A 17,084-nucleotide genomic window follows, 5' to 3' on the forward strand; every position below is an offset into this window, starting at 1 on the left:
TGAGAAGATCAGAGTCTGTTCTGTTCTACACTTTTAAATATTTATTACTAATGAATATGATAAAGACATATAAGTTATGGTTGTCAAATACACAAAGCTAAGATTGATAGTCAGTATTCTGTATACCAGAATCCGTAGTTAAAATCCTGACAGACAGAGGTCAAATATAGCAAGATAAAATTGTACATGCAGATTAAAGTTTGCATTCACTTCAAAAATACCAAGCACATCTAAAGAGAGCATATTAAGCATCCTCAAATATTTGAAGTATTTTGTATGAAGAAGAGAAGTTTGATGTAGTTGGTATCGATCTCCAAGACAGAAATAGGAGAGTGAACCAAAGATCAAGGGAATGTGTAGCAGAATATGAAAAGATTTTTGACAGGAAAGGAACTAATATTTTTAGAATCTTTGTCCTAATAAGGATTTGGTATTCTGCCACAATATACTGCTTAATTATTATAGCACTGCTATGAGGAAAGTACAATAAACTGCTACTATAGTGAGGAAATTGAGATTATGTAAGTTAAGCTTTTTGCAAAAAAATCACACATAGAACATTAGGTAAACTTGAAATTGAGACTCAAGTTGGTTTCATTTTGCCAGAAATAATTACCAAAATAATAACTTCTGTCTCATGGGAATTATTCAAACTGAGCCCAGAGAAAAAACCTTTCAGTGGGCAACTATCAGTTCAGTTCAGTTCATTTCAGTTGATCAGTCATGTCCGACTCTTTGCAACTCCATGGACTGCAGCATACCAGGCCTCCCTGTCCATCACCAACTCCCGAAGTTTACCCAAACTCATGTCCATAAAGTTGATGATGCAATCTAACTACCTCATCCTCTGTCATCTCCTTCTCCTCCTGCCTTCAATCTTTCCCAGCTTCAGAATCTTTTCAAATAACTCAGTTCTTCACATCATGTGGCCAAAGTATTGAAATTTCAGCTTCAATATCAGTCCTTCTGATGAACATTCAGGACTGATTTCCTTTAGGATGGACTGGTTGGATCTCCTTGCAGTCAAAGGGACTTTCAAGAGTCTTCCAACACCACAGTTCAAAGGCATCAATTCTTCGGTGCTAAGCTTTCTTTATAGTCCAACTCTCACATCCATACATGACCACTGGAAAAACCATAGCCTTGACTAGACGGACCTTAGTTGGCAAAGTAATGTCTCTGCTTTTTAATATGCTATCTAGGTTGGTCATAACTTTCCTTTCAAGGTGTAAGTGTCTTTGAATTTCATGGCTGCAATCACCATCTGCAGTGATTTTGGAGCCCCAAAAATAAAGTTTGAAACTGTTTCCACCGTTTCCCCATCTATGTGCCATGAAATGATGGGACCAGATGCCATTATCTTAGTTTTCTGAATGTTGAGCTTTAAGCCAACTTTTTCACTCTCCTCTTTCAATTTCATCAAGAGGCTCTTTAGGCTCTTCACTTTCTGCCATTAGGGTGGTGACATCTGCATATCTGAGGTTATTGATATTTCTCCAAACAATCTTGATTCCAGCTTGTGCTTCATCCAGCCTAGCGTTTCTCATGATGTACTCTGCTTATAAGTTAAATAAGCAGGGTGACAATACACAGCCTTGTCACACTGCTTTTCTAATTTGGAACCAGTCTGTTGTTGCATGTCCAGTTCTAACTGTTGCTTCCTGATTTGCATGCAGGTTTCTCAAGAGGCAGGTCAGATGATCTGGTATTTCCATCTCTTTCAGAATTTTCCACAGTTCATTGTGATCCACACAGTCAAAAGCTTTGGCATAGTCAATAAAGCAGAAATAGATGTTTTTCTGGAACTCTTTTGCTTTTTCGATGATCCAATGGATGTTGCCACTTTGATCTCTGACTCCTCTGCCTTTTCTATACCCAGCTTGAACATCTGGAAGTTCACCGTTCATATATTGCTGAAGCTTTGCTTGGAGAATTTTGAGCTTTGCTTTACTAGCCTGTGAGATGAGTGCAATTGTGCAGTAGCTTGAACATTCCTTGGCACTGCTTTTCTTTGGGAATGGAATGAAAACTGACCTTTTCCAGTCTTGTGGTCACTGCTGAGTTTTCCAAGTTTGCTGGCATATTTAGTGCAGCATTTTCACAGCATCATCTTTTAGGATATGGAATGGCTCAACTGGAATTCCATCACCTCCACTAGCTTTGTTGGTAGTGATGCTTCCTACGTCAGAGTAGACCTCACATTCCAAGATGTCTGGGTCTAGGAGAGTGATCACACCATCGTGATTATCTGGGTCTTGAATATCTTTTTTGTACAGTTCTTCTGTGTGTTCTTGCCGCCTCTTCTTAATATTTTCTGCTTCTGTTAGGTCCATACCATTTCTGTCCTTTATTGAGCCCATTTTTACATGAAATGTTCCCTTGGTATCTCTAATTTTCTTGAAGAGATCTCTAGTCTTTCCCATTCTGTTGTTTTCCTCTATTTCTTTGCATTGATCGCTGAGAAAGGCTTTTTTTTTTTTTTTCTCTTTTCTTTTTTTCTCTCTTCTTGCTATTCTTTGGAATTCTGCATTCAAATGGGTATATCTTTCCTTTTATCCTTTGCTTTTCACTTCTCTTCTTTTCACAGCTATTTGTAAGGCCTCCTCAGACAGCCGTTTTGCTTTTTGCATTTCTTTTTCTTGGGGATGATTTTGATCCCTGTCTCCTGCTCAATGTCACAAACCTCCATCTATAGTTCATCAGGCACTCTGTCTACCAGGTCTAGTCCCTTAAATCTGTTTCTCACTTCCACTGTATAATCATAAGGGATTTGATTAGGTCATACTTGAATGGTCTAATGGCTTTCCACACTTTCTTTAATTTATATCTGAATTTGACAATAATGAGTTCATGATCTGAACCACAGTCAGCTCCTTGTCTAATTTTTGCTGACTGTATAGAGCGTCTCCATCTTTGGCTGCAAAGAATATAATCAATCTGATTGCAGTGTTGGCCATCTGGTTATGTCCATGTGTATATTCTTCTCTCGTGTTGTTGGAAAAGGCTGTATGCTATGACTAGTGCGTCCTCTTGGCAAAACTCTATCAGCCTTTGACCTGCTTCATTCTGTTCTCCAAGGCCAAATTCACCTGTTGCTCCAGGTGTTTCTTGACTTCCTACTTTTGCATTCGAGTGCCCTATAATGAAAAGGACATCTTTGTTGGGTTTTACCTCTAAAAGGCCTTGTAGGTCTTCATAGAACCATTCAACTTCAGCTTCTTCAGCATTACTGGTTGGGGCATAGACTTGGATTACCATGATATTGAATGGTTTGCCTTGGAAATGAACAGAGATCATCCTGTTGTTTTTGAGATTGCATCCAAGTACTGCATTTGGACTCTTTTGTTGACTATGATGGCCACTCCATTTCTTCTAAGGGATTCTTGCCCACAGTATTAGATGTAATGGTCACCTGAGTTAAATTCACCCATTCCAGTCCGTTTTAGTTTGTTAAAACTAAATTTAGATTCCCAGAATGTTGACGTTCACTTTTGCCATCTCCTGTTTGACCACTTCCAATTTGCCTTGATTCATGGACACAACATTCCAGGTTCCTATGTAATATTGCTCTTTACAGTATCAGACCTTGCTTCTATTACCAGTCACATCCACAGCTGGGTGTTGTTTTTGTTTTGGCTCCATCTCTTCTTACTTTTTGGAATTATTTCTCCACTGATCTCCAGTAGCATATTGAGCACCTACCAACCTCGGGAGTTCATTTTTCAGTGTCCTATCCTTTTGCCTTTTCATACTGTTCATGGGGTTCTCAAGGCAAGAATACTGAAGTGGCTTGCCATTCCCTTCTTCAGTGGACCTCATTTTGTCAGAACTCTCCACCATGACCCATCCATCTTGAGTGGCCGTACATGGCATGGCTTAGTTTCATTGAGCTAGAGAAGGCTGTGGTCCATGTGGTTATATTGTTTATTTTTCTGTGATTGTGATTTCAGTCTGTTTGCCCTCTTGCCCTCACTCAGCACCTACCATCTTAGTGGGGTTTCTTTTACCTTGGACGTGGGGTATCTCCTCTCAGCTGCTCCAAGGCCGTGCAGCCACTGCTCACTATAATAGATTAATTCGAATTTTTTAAAATTTTCTTTTAATTGTTATATTTCTTGATATTGTGATCCCCTCTCTTTAGCAATTACTTCCTTCTCAATCACATGATTATCATGGGGATTACCTGTTTGAGAATCTTGTAACTTTTTCCCTAGCAGAGTTAGATGCCTCCCACCTCACCTGAACCCTAGATGGTTGACTGTCCAAAGGGTGGGTGGGCATCAGTTTTAGACTGGGCAGTCAATAGTTTCCATGAGATTTCTAAAGTTGGAGCATGTTATTCTTATTGCAGGTTATTCAGAGTACCAAATCTAAAGCTCAAAAATTGCTAAAAGCCATGTTTTCTTTCAAGTTAGAGAAAGCAGGTCTAGAGCTAAACAGAGGGAATGAAAGATGAGAAAGTGAGACAGCAGTGGCATCCAAGAACCTGGTTCTGTATTTCTGAGGCTAAAATACATTTCAGGCTTTGTTTCATGACAGACAGCCCTTTGCCTTTGGCTTCAGCTAGTTTGAATTGGATTTCTCACCACTGCTATGCAGGGTCCCCGATCACTTTCTGCCAAGAATGCCAACAAATAAGATTTAAGTCACAGAAATTTCATTGGAGGATTAAGTCTTTGCATATATGAGCCCCATATTGAAATAAATTACAATTTAATTCTTTCACAAAAATGTTTACCACATAATGTAAAGCTTGATATTTATCTCTTCTCAATTTTTTTTTGTTCTTGTGCAAATGAGTTTTGTGTTCATGACGTTGTTTAATTTTTCCAATAAAAGCCCCTTAGTAATAATGGTGTAGGTATATGGAAACCAAAGTTACTGGTAAGATATATGTGAATTGACTGTGCTGTGGGTTTGTAAAACCAGAGTTCTAATTTTAGCTCCTTGTGCTACTCTATAAAATTAAACTTACTTTCTATTAAGGATATAATTGCAACTGAAAGGTTTTTTAATTAGAACAATTAAAGCTATACTTCCAATATAGTTCTTAACCCTGCAGTTAATATCTTTAATGATTTATTTTATATAAAGCTAATTAAAAATTTAGGCTTTTAATATAGTCTCTGCTCCATTTTACCTCAGCATCTCATACCATATTCAGAATGGTGAATTAAATTATGATGAAATAGTTTGTATTGTGTCTATAGCCATTAACCTTTTAGCAAGGATTTCTACACAGAGCCATGTATCAGAGGGTCAATTATTTGATAAGAAGGCACTCTGATTTTTATTCAATAACCTTATTATAAAAATCACGCTTTAATATATATCTACACTGACATTTGGGGTACATATATTATTCCAATAAATTTACACTGTCCTATCATCTTGTTTTCTAAAAACAAATGTTATTGTGCCCATTTGGCTATTGATGTTTTACATATTTTGTTGAAATGAGCTTTAAGTGAACGTTGAATTATATTAGAAAACATTAAGATGTTAAAAAAAATTTAATAAGATGAAGTATATTACTGTGAAAATTTTTAAAAGATAGCACAAACATGTCCTTAGTGCCAAAAGAAGGTGAGTATATTAATCTTGTAATTTTCTCACATAACTGAAGAGTATGAAAGAAATCACTTCTTACTAGTGAAAGGTTGACAAATGTTTTTATTGTTTGTTATTTTTGGTAAAATTATTATGCAACATCTAATGTTTTGAGAAATGAAACAAAATGATAATCACATGTTTGTAATATGCTTATAATATGAATATATATATACACATATATAAATAAAATTATTAATTAAAACAATTTACAATTTTGAAAGGCTTTCCGAATATATGACCTTAACAATCAACAGCAACACTTGCTTTCCTTTTGGTGATAAGAGCACTTTTTCTTGGTGGGTATGCTCTTTCCTAATTATTTAATTTCTAATAGCACAGTGTACATGAGGGTGAGAATTGATAAGCAAATCAAAACCTAAACTAATCTGACTTTTTTCTCTTTAGAATAATAATCCTAAGTCAAGGAATATGCAAATTTTAAGAACTTAAAAATGAGCGCTTCTTTTTATACGGTTAAAAAATCTATACTTTTGGAGATCTGGTTATATTCAGATTTTCCTAGAATTCTGTAAACTGTTCAATGACATTGGATATAGTCTTTTGCATCTCTGTTTGTGTCTACTCATCTATTTATGCTTAAATAAGTGTGAATATATGTCTATGACATATCAACAATTATTTAATGAATAGAAAATAGAAGACTGTATTTCAAGTATTAAAACCAGCTAATTTAGTGGCATTTTAATTGTTATTTTGCTGTAGACTGAAAGTTTGTGTTCCTCTAAAATTCAGTGGTTAAAATCTAGTACTCAGTGTTATGATATTTGGAGATGGAGCCTTGCAATGTTGTGTTAGTTTCTGCTGTAGTTTCCATAAATTTTTATGAGAATATTATGGTTATATAGAAGAGCAGCATAAAAATGGAAACATCTAGGGTATTTCTGTGGTGTGTTTGTGTATGCTCATTTAGTCATGTCCAACTCTTTGCAACCCCACGGATAGTAGCCCACCAGCCTCCTCTGTCCTTGGAATTCTTCAGGCAAGAATATGGAATCAGGTTGCCATTTCTTTCTCTAGGGGATTTTCCCAACCCAGGGACTGAATCCACATCTTTTGCATCTCCTGCATTGGGAAGTGGATTCTTTACCACCATGCCACCTGAGAAGCCCCATTTCTGTGGTACCTCTTTACATAAAATCTTAGAAAAATATTTCATTTGTAATCATAAAAATTTTAACTATATATTGTGAAAAATCTCAAGATGGAGAATAGGTATATATTAATTTAAATTTATTTTTCTCTAGTTTTATTGAGATATAATTGACATATAATATTGTGCTAGTTGTAAATGTACAACATGATGAGTTGATATACATATGTATTGTGAAGGGGGCTTCCCTGGTGAGTCAGATGATAAAGAATCTGCCTGCAATGCAGGAGATCCAGGTTCTGTCCCTGGGTGGGGAAGATCCCCTAGAGAAGGGAATGGCCACCCACTCCAGTATTCTTGCCTGGAGAATCCTATAGACAGAGGAAGCTCACAGGCTGCAGTCCATGGCATTGCATGCATTATGAAATGCTTACCGTGATGAGTTTACTTAATATACATAATCTCACATATTTATGCTTCTTTTTAGTGATGAGGACTTTTAAGATTTGCTCTCTTAGCAACTTTCAAATATGCAATACAGTATCGTGAATTCTAGTCATTGTGTTGTAAATAACATATCCATGTTGTAATATATGTAAATAACATATCCACAACTTATCTTATGACTCTAAGTTTGTACCTTTGACCACCTTTACTCATTTTCCTCCCGACACGACTGAGTGACTTCACTTTCACTATCCTCCACCTCTGGCAACCACAAATCTGATATTCGTTTTTATGAGGTTTGTGAAAGCGTTAGTTGCTCAGTCGTGTCTGACTCTGCAACCCCATGAACTGTAGCCTTCCAGGCTCCTCTGTCTATGAAATTCTCCAGGCAAGAATACTGGAGTGGGTTGCCATGCCCTTCTCAGGGGATCTTCCTGACCCAGGGATAGAACCCAAGTCTCCTGCATTGCAGAAAGATTCTGAGATTTATATATAACATTAATATATATTCCATGTAGGTGATATTATACGGTATTCAACTTTAATTGATTTCACTTACCATAACACCCTTTAGGGAAATTAAAATTGAAGTCTTGTCCAGGCTTCAGTAGACAAAGCAGAGTAAGCTTCTCACCTTGCTTCTGCCTAGATGCCACCCTGGCTGTGTGCCTGCCTGCACGAGCACCAACTGTTACCAGCCAGCTGGGCTGCATCATAGATAAGATTGCGGGTGAGTCTTGGAATTCTGCTGAGCCCCAGAGATCTGACCAGTCTCCTGGGCTTGAGAATATCAACACTTACAAGATAAAGCAAACAGTATTAATATGATACCAGAGCAGCAATTTAGTCACAGACTGATGATACAGATTGGTGATGATATCAGTTTGTGTTCAGGGATTATAAGAGAGAACCCCCCAAATGGAAACTTTGAAGTCTCACCCATGGAGTGGACCTGCTGTCTGGGACATTTGCCCTATTAGAACTCTGGATTTGCTGTGACATGGGATTCCCAGAGCTGTTTAAGTCTGGATATGGGTCAAAACCCAATTTGGTGATGTATATCCTGTTCTATTTCTCTGTATTTTTAATGATTCATATTAAATTGAAAGCAAGTTAGATAAATCTCTAATTAAATATTGAAATTGTTTATTTGTATGTAATGGTAATTTCTTTTGTTAACAAGTCCTTTGAACCTGAAACAAAATTTAAAACTTTTAGCAAAACATGCCCTCAAGATCTATCCCTGTTGTCACAAATGGTAGTATTTTCTTCTTTTTAATGGCTGACTAATACATCACATGGACTTGTCTCATGGTTCAGTGGTAAAGCATCTGCCTGCTAACACAGGAGGTGTGGGTTAGATTCTTGGGTTGGGAAGATACTCTGGAAAAGGAAATAGCAATCCACTCCAGTATTCTTGCCTGGAAAATCCAAAGAACTGAGGAGCCTGGTGGGCTACAGTCCATGGGGTCACAAGAGTCAGACACAACTTAGCAAGTAAACAACAATATCAGTTTAGTTCAGTCACTCAGTCATGTCTGATCCTTTGAGACCCCATGGACTGCAGCACGCCAGTCTTCCCTGTCCATCACCAACTCCCAAAGCCTGCTCAAACTCATGTCCATCAAATTGGTGATGCCATCCAACCACCTCATCCTCTGTCGTCCCCTTCCTCCTGCCTTCATTCTTTCCCAGCATTAGGGTCTTTTCAAATGAATCAGTTCTTCACATCAGGTGGCCAAACAATATTTCACATCTTTTTTTTTTTTAATCTATTCATGCATCAGTGGATATTTAGGTTGTTCCCATGTATTGTCTGTCTTATTTTCTATATTGTCATAATGAACATGGGAGTGAATATCTCTTTGGAGTGTGATTTTTGTTTCCTTCAGACATACCCAGAAGTGGAATTTCTGAACCTTATGGTACTTCAATTTTTAATTTTTAAGGAAACTTCATACTGTTTTCAATAGTGATTGTACAACATTCCCATCAAAAGTACATAGAGGTTTCCTGTTCTCCACATCCTAGCCAGGTTTTGTTCTCTTGTCTCTTTGCTAACAGTCATTCTAATAGAGCGATCCCTGGTGGTGCTAGTGATAAAGAACCCATCTGCCACTGCCGGAGACACGAGATGCAAGTTCAGTTCCTGGATTGGGAGGATCCCCTGGAGAAGGAAATGGCAACCCACTCCAGTTATCTTGCCTGGAGAATTCCATGGACAGAGAAGCCTGGTGAGCTACAGTCTACAGGGCTGCAAAGAGTTGGACATGACTGGGGTGAACTAGCATAGCACATTCTAACATATGTGAGGTAATATTTCATTGAGGTTTTCATTTTCACTTCCCTACTTGTTAATGAGGTTGAACAATTTTCTGTGTACCTGTTGGTCAGTTGTATGTCTTCACTGGAAAAATATCTCTCTTGGCACTTTGCCCATTTTAAAATTTTGATTAATTTTTTGTTTGTTTGCTATTGAGTTGTATGGCTTCCTTATACATATTTTTTGGATTTTAATTCATTGTCAGTTTTGTGGTTTGAAAATATTTTCTCCTATTTTGTAAACCATCTTTTCATTTTGTTGATCATTTCTTTTCCTGTGTAGTAGCTTTTAAGTTTGATGTAGTCTCACTTATTTATTATTGATTTTGTTGCTTCTGCTTTAGATGTCATATCCCCCCAAAAAAATTTTCAAGTCCCATGTCCCAAGTTTTTTTTTCTCAATTTTCTTCCAGGAGTTTTATGGCTTCAAGTCTTACATTTAAGTCTTTAAACAAACCACTTCAAGTTAATTTTTGTGAGTAGTGTAAGATAGGGGCTTAATTTCATTATTTTGCATGTGACTCTCCAATTTCCCTAGCACCATTTATTGAAGAAACTGCCTTTTCTTCTTTGACTATTCTTGCTTTGCCTGTGAAATAATAGTTGACCATATACTTATGCATTTATTTCTGGGTCTCTATCCTGTTCCATTGGTATGTGTCTGTTTTTAAGGTAGTATCACAGTGTTTTGAATACTATGGCTTTGTAATACAGTTTGAAATCAAGATATATGATGCCTCCAGCTTTGTTCTTCTTTTCTCAAGATTGCTTTTTCAATTTGGAGTCTTTTGTGGTTCTATGCATATCTTAGCAGTTTTTTTTTTTTTTTTCTGTAAAAATGCAATTGGATTCTCAATATTGCATTGAATCTATAGATAGCTCTGGGTAGTATGGGTATTTTAACAGTATTAATTCTTCCAACCTGTAAAGTAGAAGTGAAGTCACTCAGTCATGTCCAATTCTTTGTGACCCCATGTACTATTGCCTGCCAGGTTCCTCCATCCATAGGATTTTCCAGGCAAGAATACTGGAGTGGGTTGCCGTTTTCTTCTCCAACAACCTATAAACATAGGGTGTATTTCCATTACTCAATGTCTTAAAGCTTTCAGTGTAGAGATCTTTTGCATCCTTGGTTAAATTTGCTACTAAGAATTTAATTGTTTTAATGCTATTGTAATAAAAATATTTTCTTTACTTTTTTCAGATAATTGTTAGTGTATAGAAATAAAACTCATTATGGAGTATTGGTTTTTTATCCTGCAGTTTTACTGGATTTGTTGATTAAGATCTAATAGTTTATTGATACAGTCTTTACGAATTTCTGTATATAAAATTATGTCATTTCCAAATAGAGGAAATTTTAATTCTTTTTGAATTGTGATGACTTTTATTTCTTTTACCTGCCTGATTGCTCTAGCTAAGACTTTTAATACTCTGTTGAATAGGAGTGATGTGAGAAGGCACCATTGTCTTGTTCCTAATCGTAAAGGAAGAGTTTTCAATCTTTAACCATTGAGTGGGTGGCTCAATTGGTAAAGAACCTGCCTGCCAGTGCAGGAGATGCAAGAGAAGTGATTTGAACCTGGGTTGGGAAGATCCCCCAGAGAAGGAAATGGAAACCCACTCCAGTGTTCTTAGCTGGAAAATTCCATGGGCGGAGACACCTGGTGGGGTACAGTCCCTAGGGTCATAGAGTCAGACATGACTGAGAGTTCATGTACATGATGTTAGTTGTGGGCTTGTCATATATGGTATTTATTATGTTGAAGTACATTTCTTCTATACTTAATTTGTTGAGATTTTTCATCATGTATGGAGACTGAATTTTGTAAAATACTTTTTCTGCATCTGTTGTGATTTTTATCTTTCACTATGTTAGTGTGATGTATCACATTTATTGATTTGAGTGTACTGAAATATCTTTGCTTCCCAAATAAAATCCCGCTTGACAATATGGTATTATCCTTTTAATGTGTTGTTGAATTCTGTTTGTTAATATATTTGTTGAGAATTTTTGCATTTATATTAAGATATTGGCTGGTAAGTTTCTTTTCTCATGCTGACCTTATTTGCTTTTGTTATCAAAATAATGCTGGTCTTATGAAATAAGTTTGAGAGAATTCCCTCTTTTTCAGTTGTTTTCTTTGTTTTTTTTTTAGAATTTGTGAAGAATTGATAGTAATTAAAAAATATATATATTTGGTAAAATTCACAGTGATGCTATCTGGTCCTGGGCGCTTTGTCAAGAGGCTACTGATTACTGATTTAATCTCCTTAATCCATATTTGTTCACTTAGATTTTCTAATTCTTCCTAATTCAGTGTTGTGAGGTTATATGTGTCTAAGAATTTGTCCATTTCTTCTACGTTGTTTTGGAAGAAATCAAGTTTTTCTAGGTTGTCTAGGTTGACCAACATGTCTACTTGCACTCTAGGAAATAACACACTGAAAGTTTCCATTGAAGTGATTTTTAAACATTACATTATATTTAGTATGTTATTGTCTATCAGAAGGGGTCAGTTAAATTACAGATTATCATAAAATAGAATTCATGTACTTGTATAAAAAATGAGGTATGTATGTATTGATATGAATATACTACCTATTATTAAAGTCAAGGTACAGAAGAGTGTGATAGTGTGCCATTTCTTATGAAATAAGGGGGTTTAGGCATATATATTTTTGTCACTTGTGTAAATATAGACATCAAAAGATAAAGATAAAAAACAGTAATAATCATTATTTTTGTGTATTTGTAGGTTAGATGGGGGTGAGAATGTGAGGGATTTTTCACTGTATAGTAATTATAGATAAATATAATATGTAATTCATACAACTAATATGTTATATATGCAAACATGTATGTGTATGAATATATATGATACACATATATACATGCCACAAGTCCCCATGTATATATGATGTTGAAATAGACAAACCACTGAAAATTAAGTTGAAAATATTTGTCTGGCTTATATCAAAATGAGTCATTCACTCTTTTTCGAAATAATTACCTCTACACAAAGGCAGTATCTATGTAGTCAATCTGACATTTTCTGTCCAAGTAGTTAAATTTTAATTTGCTGTCTTCATTTTCCTAAACTGATGTCAGTGTTTTGACACTGATTCTTGATAATGAAAAGATTGCCCTGGGCTGGAGTCCTAGATGTGTGTACATGGAAGAATATTATGGACTCTTTCCAGAAGCACTAGGGAAACATCCATCTACACAATAGGAAGCAAGACTGGGATAGCTATATTTGCACATTCTGAATAGCCCCATGTTTTTCCCAGTGTTCAGTATCTCTTTATACAGCTTATCAGCCATTAAGGAATATATTTGAGCTGGGATCTAAAGGCTTGTTGAAACAAGGACACACAACCCTTGATAAGAATTTATTTCTACAATAAATTACATCTCTTTCAATTCTAAAAAACCAGTATTTTCTATTTTTGCTTCAAAAAGGAAAATTATATATATTCACTATATGTGAAATTTGTGAAATATGCCACAAATAATGATGTTGTATAATGCAGCCACAATGATGCATTTGACACTGAGAGAATAGCAATGCCAAGTTCTCACAGAAATGTCCCTTGAGCAATATACAATACTTGAGAGTATGCTCAGCACATTATATAATTTTTTTCTTTTATGACATATTTTATATAAAGAAAATTTTCTATTATAGTGGGTGCTCTTCAGTGATTGCTGTCATAGCAATAATACCTGATATAATGGGCTATTTATAGTCCACAAAACACTTTTCATTCATATTATCTCATTTGTTTCTTGTGGAGCTAATAACATTTTAAAGAAGGCAAAACTAAGTTAAGGAATACCTGTTTCATGTTCAAAGCCAAATATCTAGTAAATATAGATGTAGAGACAGACTTAGATTTTGTGACATTTATTTCATGCTTTCATCATTATATTTACTTAGGTCTTTAAAAATTAAGTGTTCCAAAATATTCGAAATCTCTCATCAAGGTACCAGATGTCTCACCAGGGTGGCATATACCTTAAATTATAACCACTGATGTTACTTTGTAAGGGAAATTTTTAAATCTATTCTGGTTGTGAATGAGAGTATTCATATTTTACTGTTATTGTTTTCTTTGTAAAAGAAACTTCATTCCTGTCCTACTGTAGCCAGTGACTGGAAGAAACTAAAAAAAAAAAAAGTCAAGGTCTTTGAAGCTACACCATCACAAAGCAAGTTGTTCAAACTATATGTATATTAGGGATACTGGATATCCTATCCACTGTCCAGCTTAATTGTAGACAAGTGAATATTGACAAGGTAGGGCTCCCAGAGAGGAGAGACAGAGCCTGCCTCAGAGCAGGAGTTTATATTGTGGCTGTACAGTTGTATTTGGTAAAAGTTATGCACTAGTAATTTCTGCATATGTCTTCTAAATGGGAATTTTTATTCAGAATTATTATTTCATCCCTACCACTGTGCTTAAATTATTATTGCAAACAGAGGATTCATTTAATATTAGTTTCAGACCAGTGGACTGTGAGATGTTATCTACTATCCTGCGTGAGACAAACACACAAGAAGCAAACATCCAGGGCTTTGAGATTGTTTGGTAACTTGGTGAAATTTTGAGTCTGATACTTTTGTAAAAAGGCTGAATCTTTCAGTATTTGGGAATCAATGCCTCCTTTGATAGCTAGTTTGCCAAAAGAGTGGACTGTGGAAGGACTAAAGTTACATAGAAACAGAAATCTATATTATGGTGCTATGAAGTATCTTCAAACATGAATGTGTGCACACACAAACAGCACAAACACTTCACAGACTCCTTGCAAGTAATTATAGCAGTGCAACTATATTCTGATCAAAGATACTTAAGGAAGAATTAGTAGTAGAAACTTATGAGAAAGGAGTTCTTAACTTTTCTTCATTCATCCAATACCCTACTGGAATTTGAACATGATGGCTGGAACATTTTAAGTGTTTCTGGACAATGAAGCTGCTCTGAGTATAAGCCAGTCACTGAAGGTGGCAGAACAGAAAGACTAGACATCTTCGATGACAGAGTCTGCTACCTCTGGAGAAGCATGTTTTGCTGATGCCACTGCTATTTCTAGTTACTGTTAATAGCACTGAATGTGATACAACTAACAAAAGAAAGATTGGTAGTGCAGTGGCCACTGACTGGAATGCCATAGTCTCCTTGCTGCTTCCCTGTTGCCTAAGCTCAGTTCAGTATTGAGATTGAGGAAAGTGTATTCTCAGGAAACAAAAATTAAATTTAAGAGGACAGAACTTGGGTTTCAGATAAGCAAATGGCAGATATTTCTTACCAAACAAACCAAACTGCAAATAAAACAAATGAATAAAACGGTGAGCAGAAGACAACCTTCCAAGTGCAAATAGTAGAAGTTATAGTTCAAGGAGAGGAAACATAAGAGATAGCAGATAGATTTTGCTGATATGACAAATGTATAAAAAAAAAATGCTTACTTCACGAGCTGTGAGATTTAAACAAAATAATACATATGAAGTGGTTATCATACTACCTAGCAATTAATGACTTTTCTGTAAATAGTATCATATGTTTATTAGCTAAAAAATGACATTAGTTTTAAAATAGCTAAGGTTTTCCAGTTTAACAACAATATAAACAGGGAGAAAGATACTCTTTGATCAGATATTAAATTCATATCGTAGTGGAGACATTTTTACAAGTTTTTAAGTTAGAAAATATTACTGTATAAATATTTAGCATTTTGTCCTCAGAATTTTGCCCTGAAAATTCTGCTTTATTTCAGAAGAAATTTAGATTGGGGAGATAATTCTATTATCCAATGATAGAATGTGAAAATTTTCAAAAGAAAGAAAATGAAGCAAGATTTTTCTTATCTGACAGTAACAGGTCCTATAATGTTACTATTAAAAATTTTCACTTTTTTGGAGAAGGAAATGGCAACCCACTCCAGTGTTCTTGCCTGGAGAATTCCAGGGATGGGGGAGCCTGGTGGGCTGCCGTCTATAGAGTCACACAGAGTCGGACACGACTGAAGCGACTTAGCAGTAGCAGCAGCTAAAATTACCAAATTGTGCAGTAATTACTAAAATTACTAAAATGTAATACAGTATTTATGTGAACTCAATTTGTGACTAAGTTGGCATTTTAAATGTGTGTAAAATTATGGTTAACTTAGTAATTATTAGTAGCATAATTGGCCATTAATTGAAAGGAAAAAAAATCCTTATAAATGGAGCAAATATTTATGCTTTAAAAATAAAATAGTAAATATTTCAAAAGTGCTAAAGAACCTTTGTTCATATTCAGAAAGGACAAGTTGTTAGGTGAAAAGAGTCAAAAGTCATGAATGTGAAACATGGAGTATTTCCTGCAATATTAATAAAGAAGGATGTCACAGTCATTAGCAATTTCATCCTTCCAGGGCAACCAGGAAGGAGAACAATATCCAGTAGCCGTTAGGCTGCAGCCACTCCCTAAGGTGAACACTGAGGAAAAACAAAGGATGATGGCCCCAGATAACTGAGATGCATATGAAAAGAATGCTTTTAGTGAGCAAGACTCTTGCATCTTCCCATACATAGAGAAGTGCTAAATTCCTTAACTTGAGATATCTGGTTTTCTTTAATTCACAAAAATATTTTGATGTTCAGACTACCTGCCCTTTGTTGCATACTTCTATATAACATAACTTCCTCCTCCACCTCCTCAGAGAAGTTCTCTCAGGGCCACGTGAGATACTGTCTCCTGGGTTTGAAATCCTAAAAATTCCCACCAAGTAAAACACAACTTTCAACTTTTAGGTTATGATTTTTTTTTTTTCAAGTTGACTAGTGAAGAACATTTGGTACACAAAAATGAAAAGACTAGGTGTAATTTTGCCATAAAAAAAATCTAAGAGAAAAATAGACTCAGAAATTGTTTAAAAAGTGTACTGAAGATTAATATTCCTAGATAATTAATGAAAATGTAACAGGAAAATAGCCCATACATAGGATTTTGAACATCTTTCTTTGGGAAGTGCCTGCCTTAGTAGTCAGAACACAATTTGGTATCCTCCAATGAGAAAATTTAGTTCCTGTCACTGCAAAATGATACCTGTCCATCTACACTTCTCACACAGTTCAGTGTTTTCTAGTACCTCACTACTAAGTAAAGAATGATGGTCAGATCAACATAGATTCCAATCAATCCTTCCACATAAAGGACAGATAAAACAGTTTGAGAAAACTTAGGAGAAAAGGAGAATTTTAACGCATGTATACTCAATGTCTGCAAAAATCTAACAAAAGATATTTCACTATCTGTGGGGGAAATAGTGCTATAAATCAGCGATTTTTCTTAAGTAAAAAATTTTGGAACATTTCAAGGTTATTAAAAATTGCAAATTTTAGAAAGTCTAGAAGATAAAAGGTGAGAAAACAAATGGAAAACAAGAGAAAATTAAAAAAAATAGATACATAAATTTAGTAAGGCATATACTCAAGTAGAGGAGCTTCTGAAAGCCATATAGAAATATTGTTGGGAAATTATCCAATAAAAGTATGTAAGGAGACTTATTAACTTTGAGAAAACACTAGTTTTCAGATTT

This window comes from Giraffa tippelskirchi, chromosome 2 (genome assembly GCF_054371585.1).
Source record: "Giraffa tippelskirchi isolate mGirTip1 chromosome 2, T2T-mGirTip1v1.2.pri, whole genome shotgun sequence".
Taxonomy (NCBI): Eukaryota; Metazoa; Chordata; class Mammalia; order Artiodactyla; family Giraffidae; genus Giraffa; species Giraffa tippelskirchi.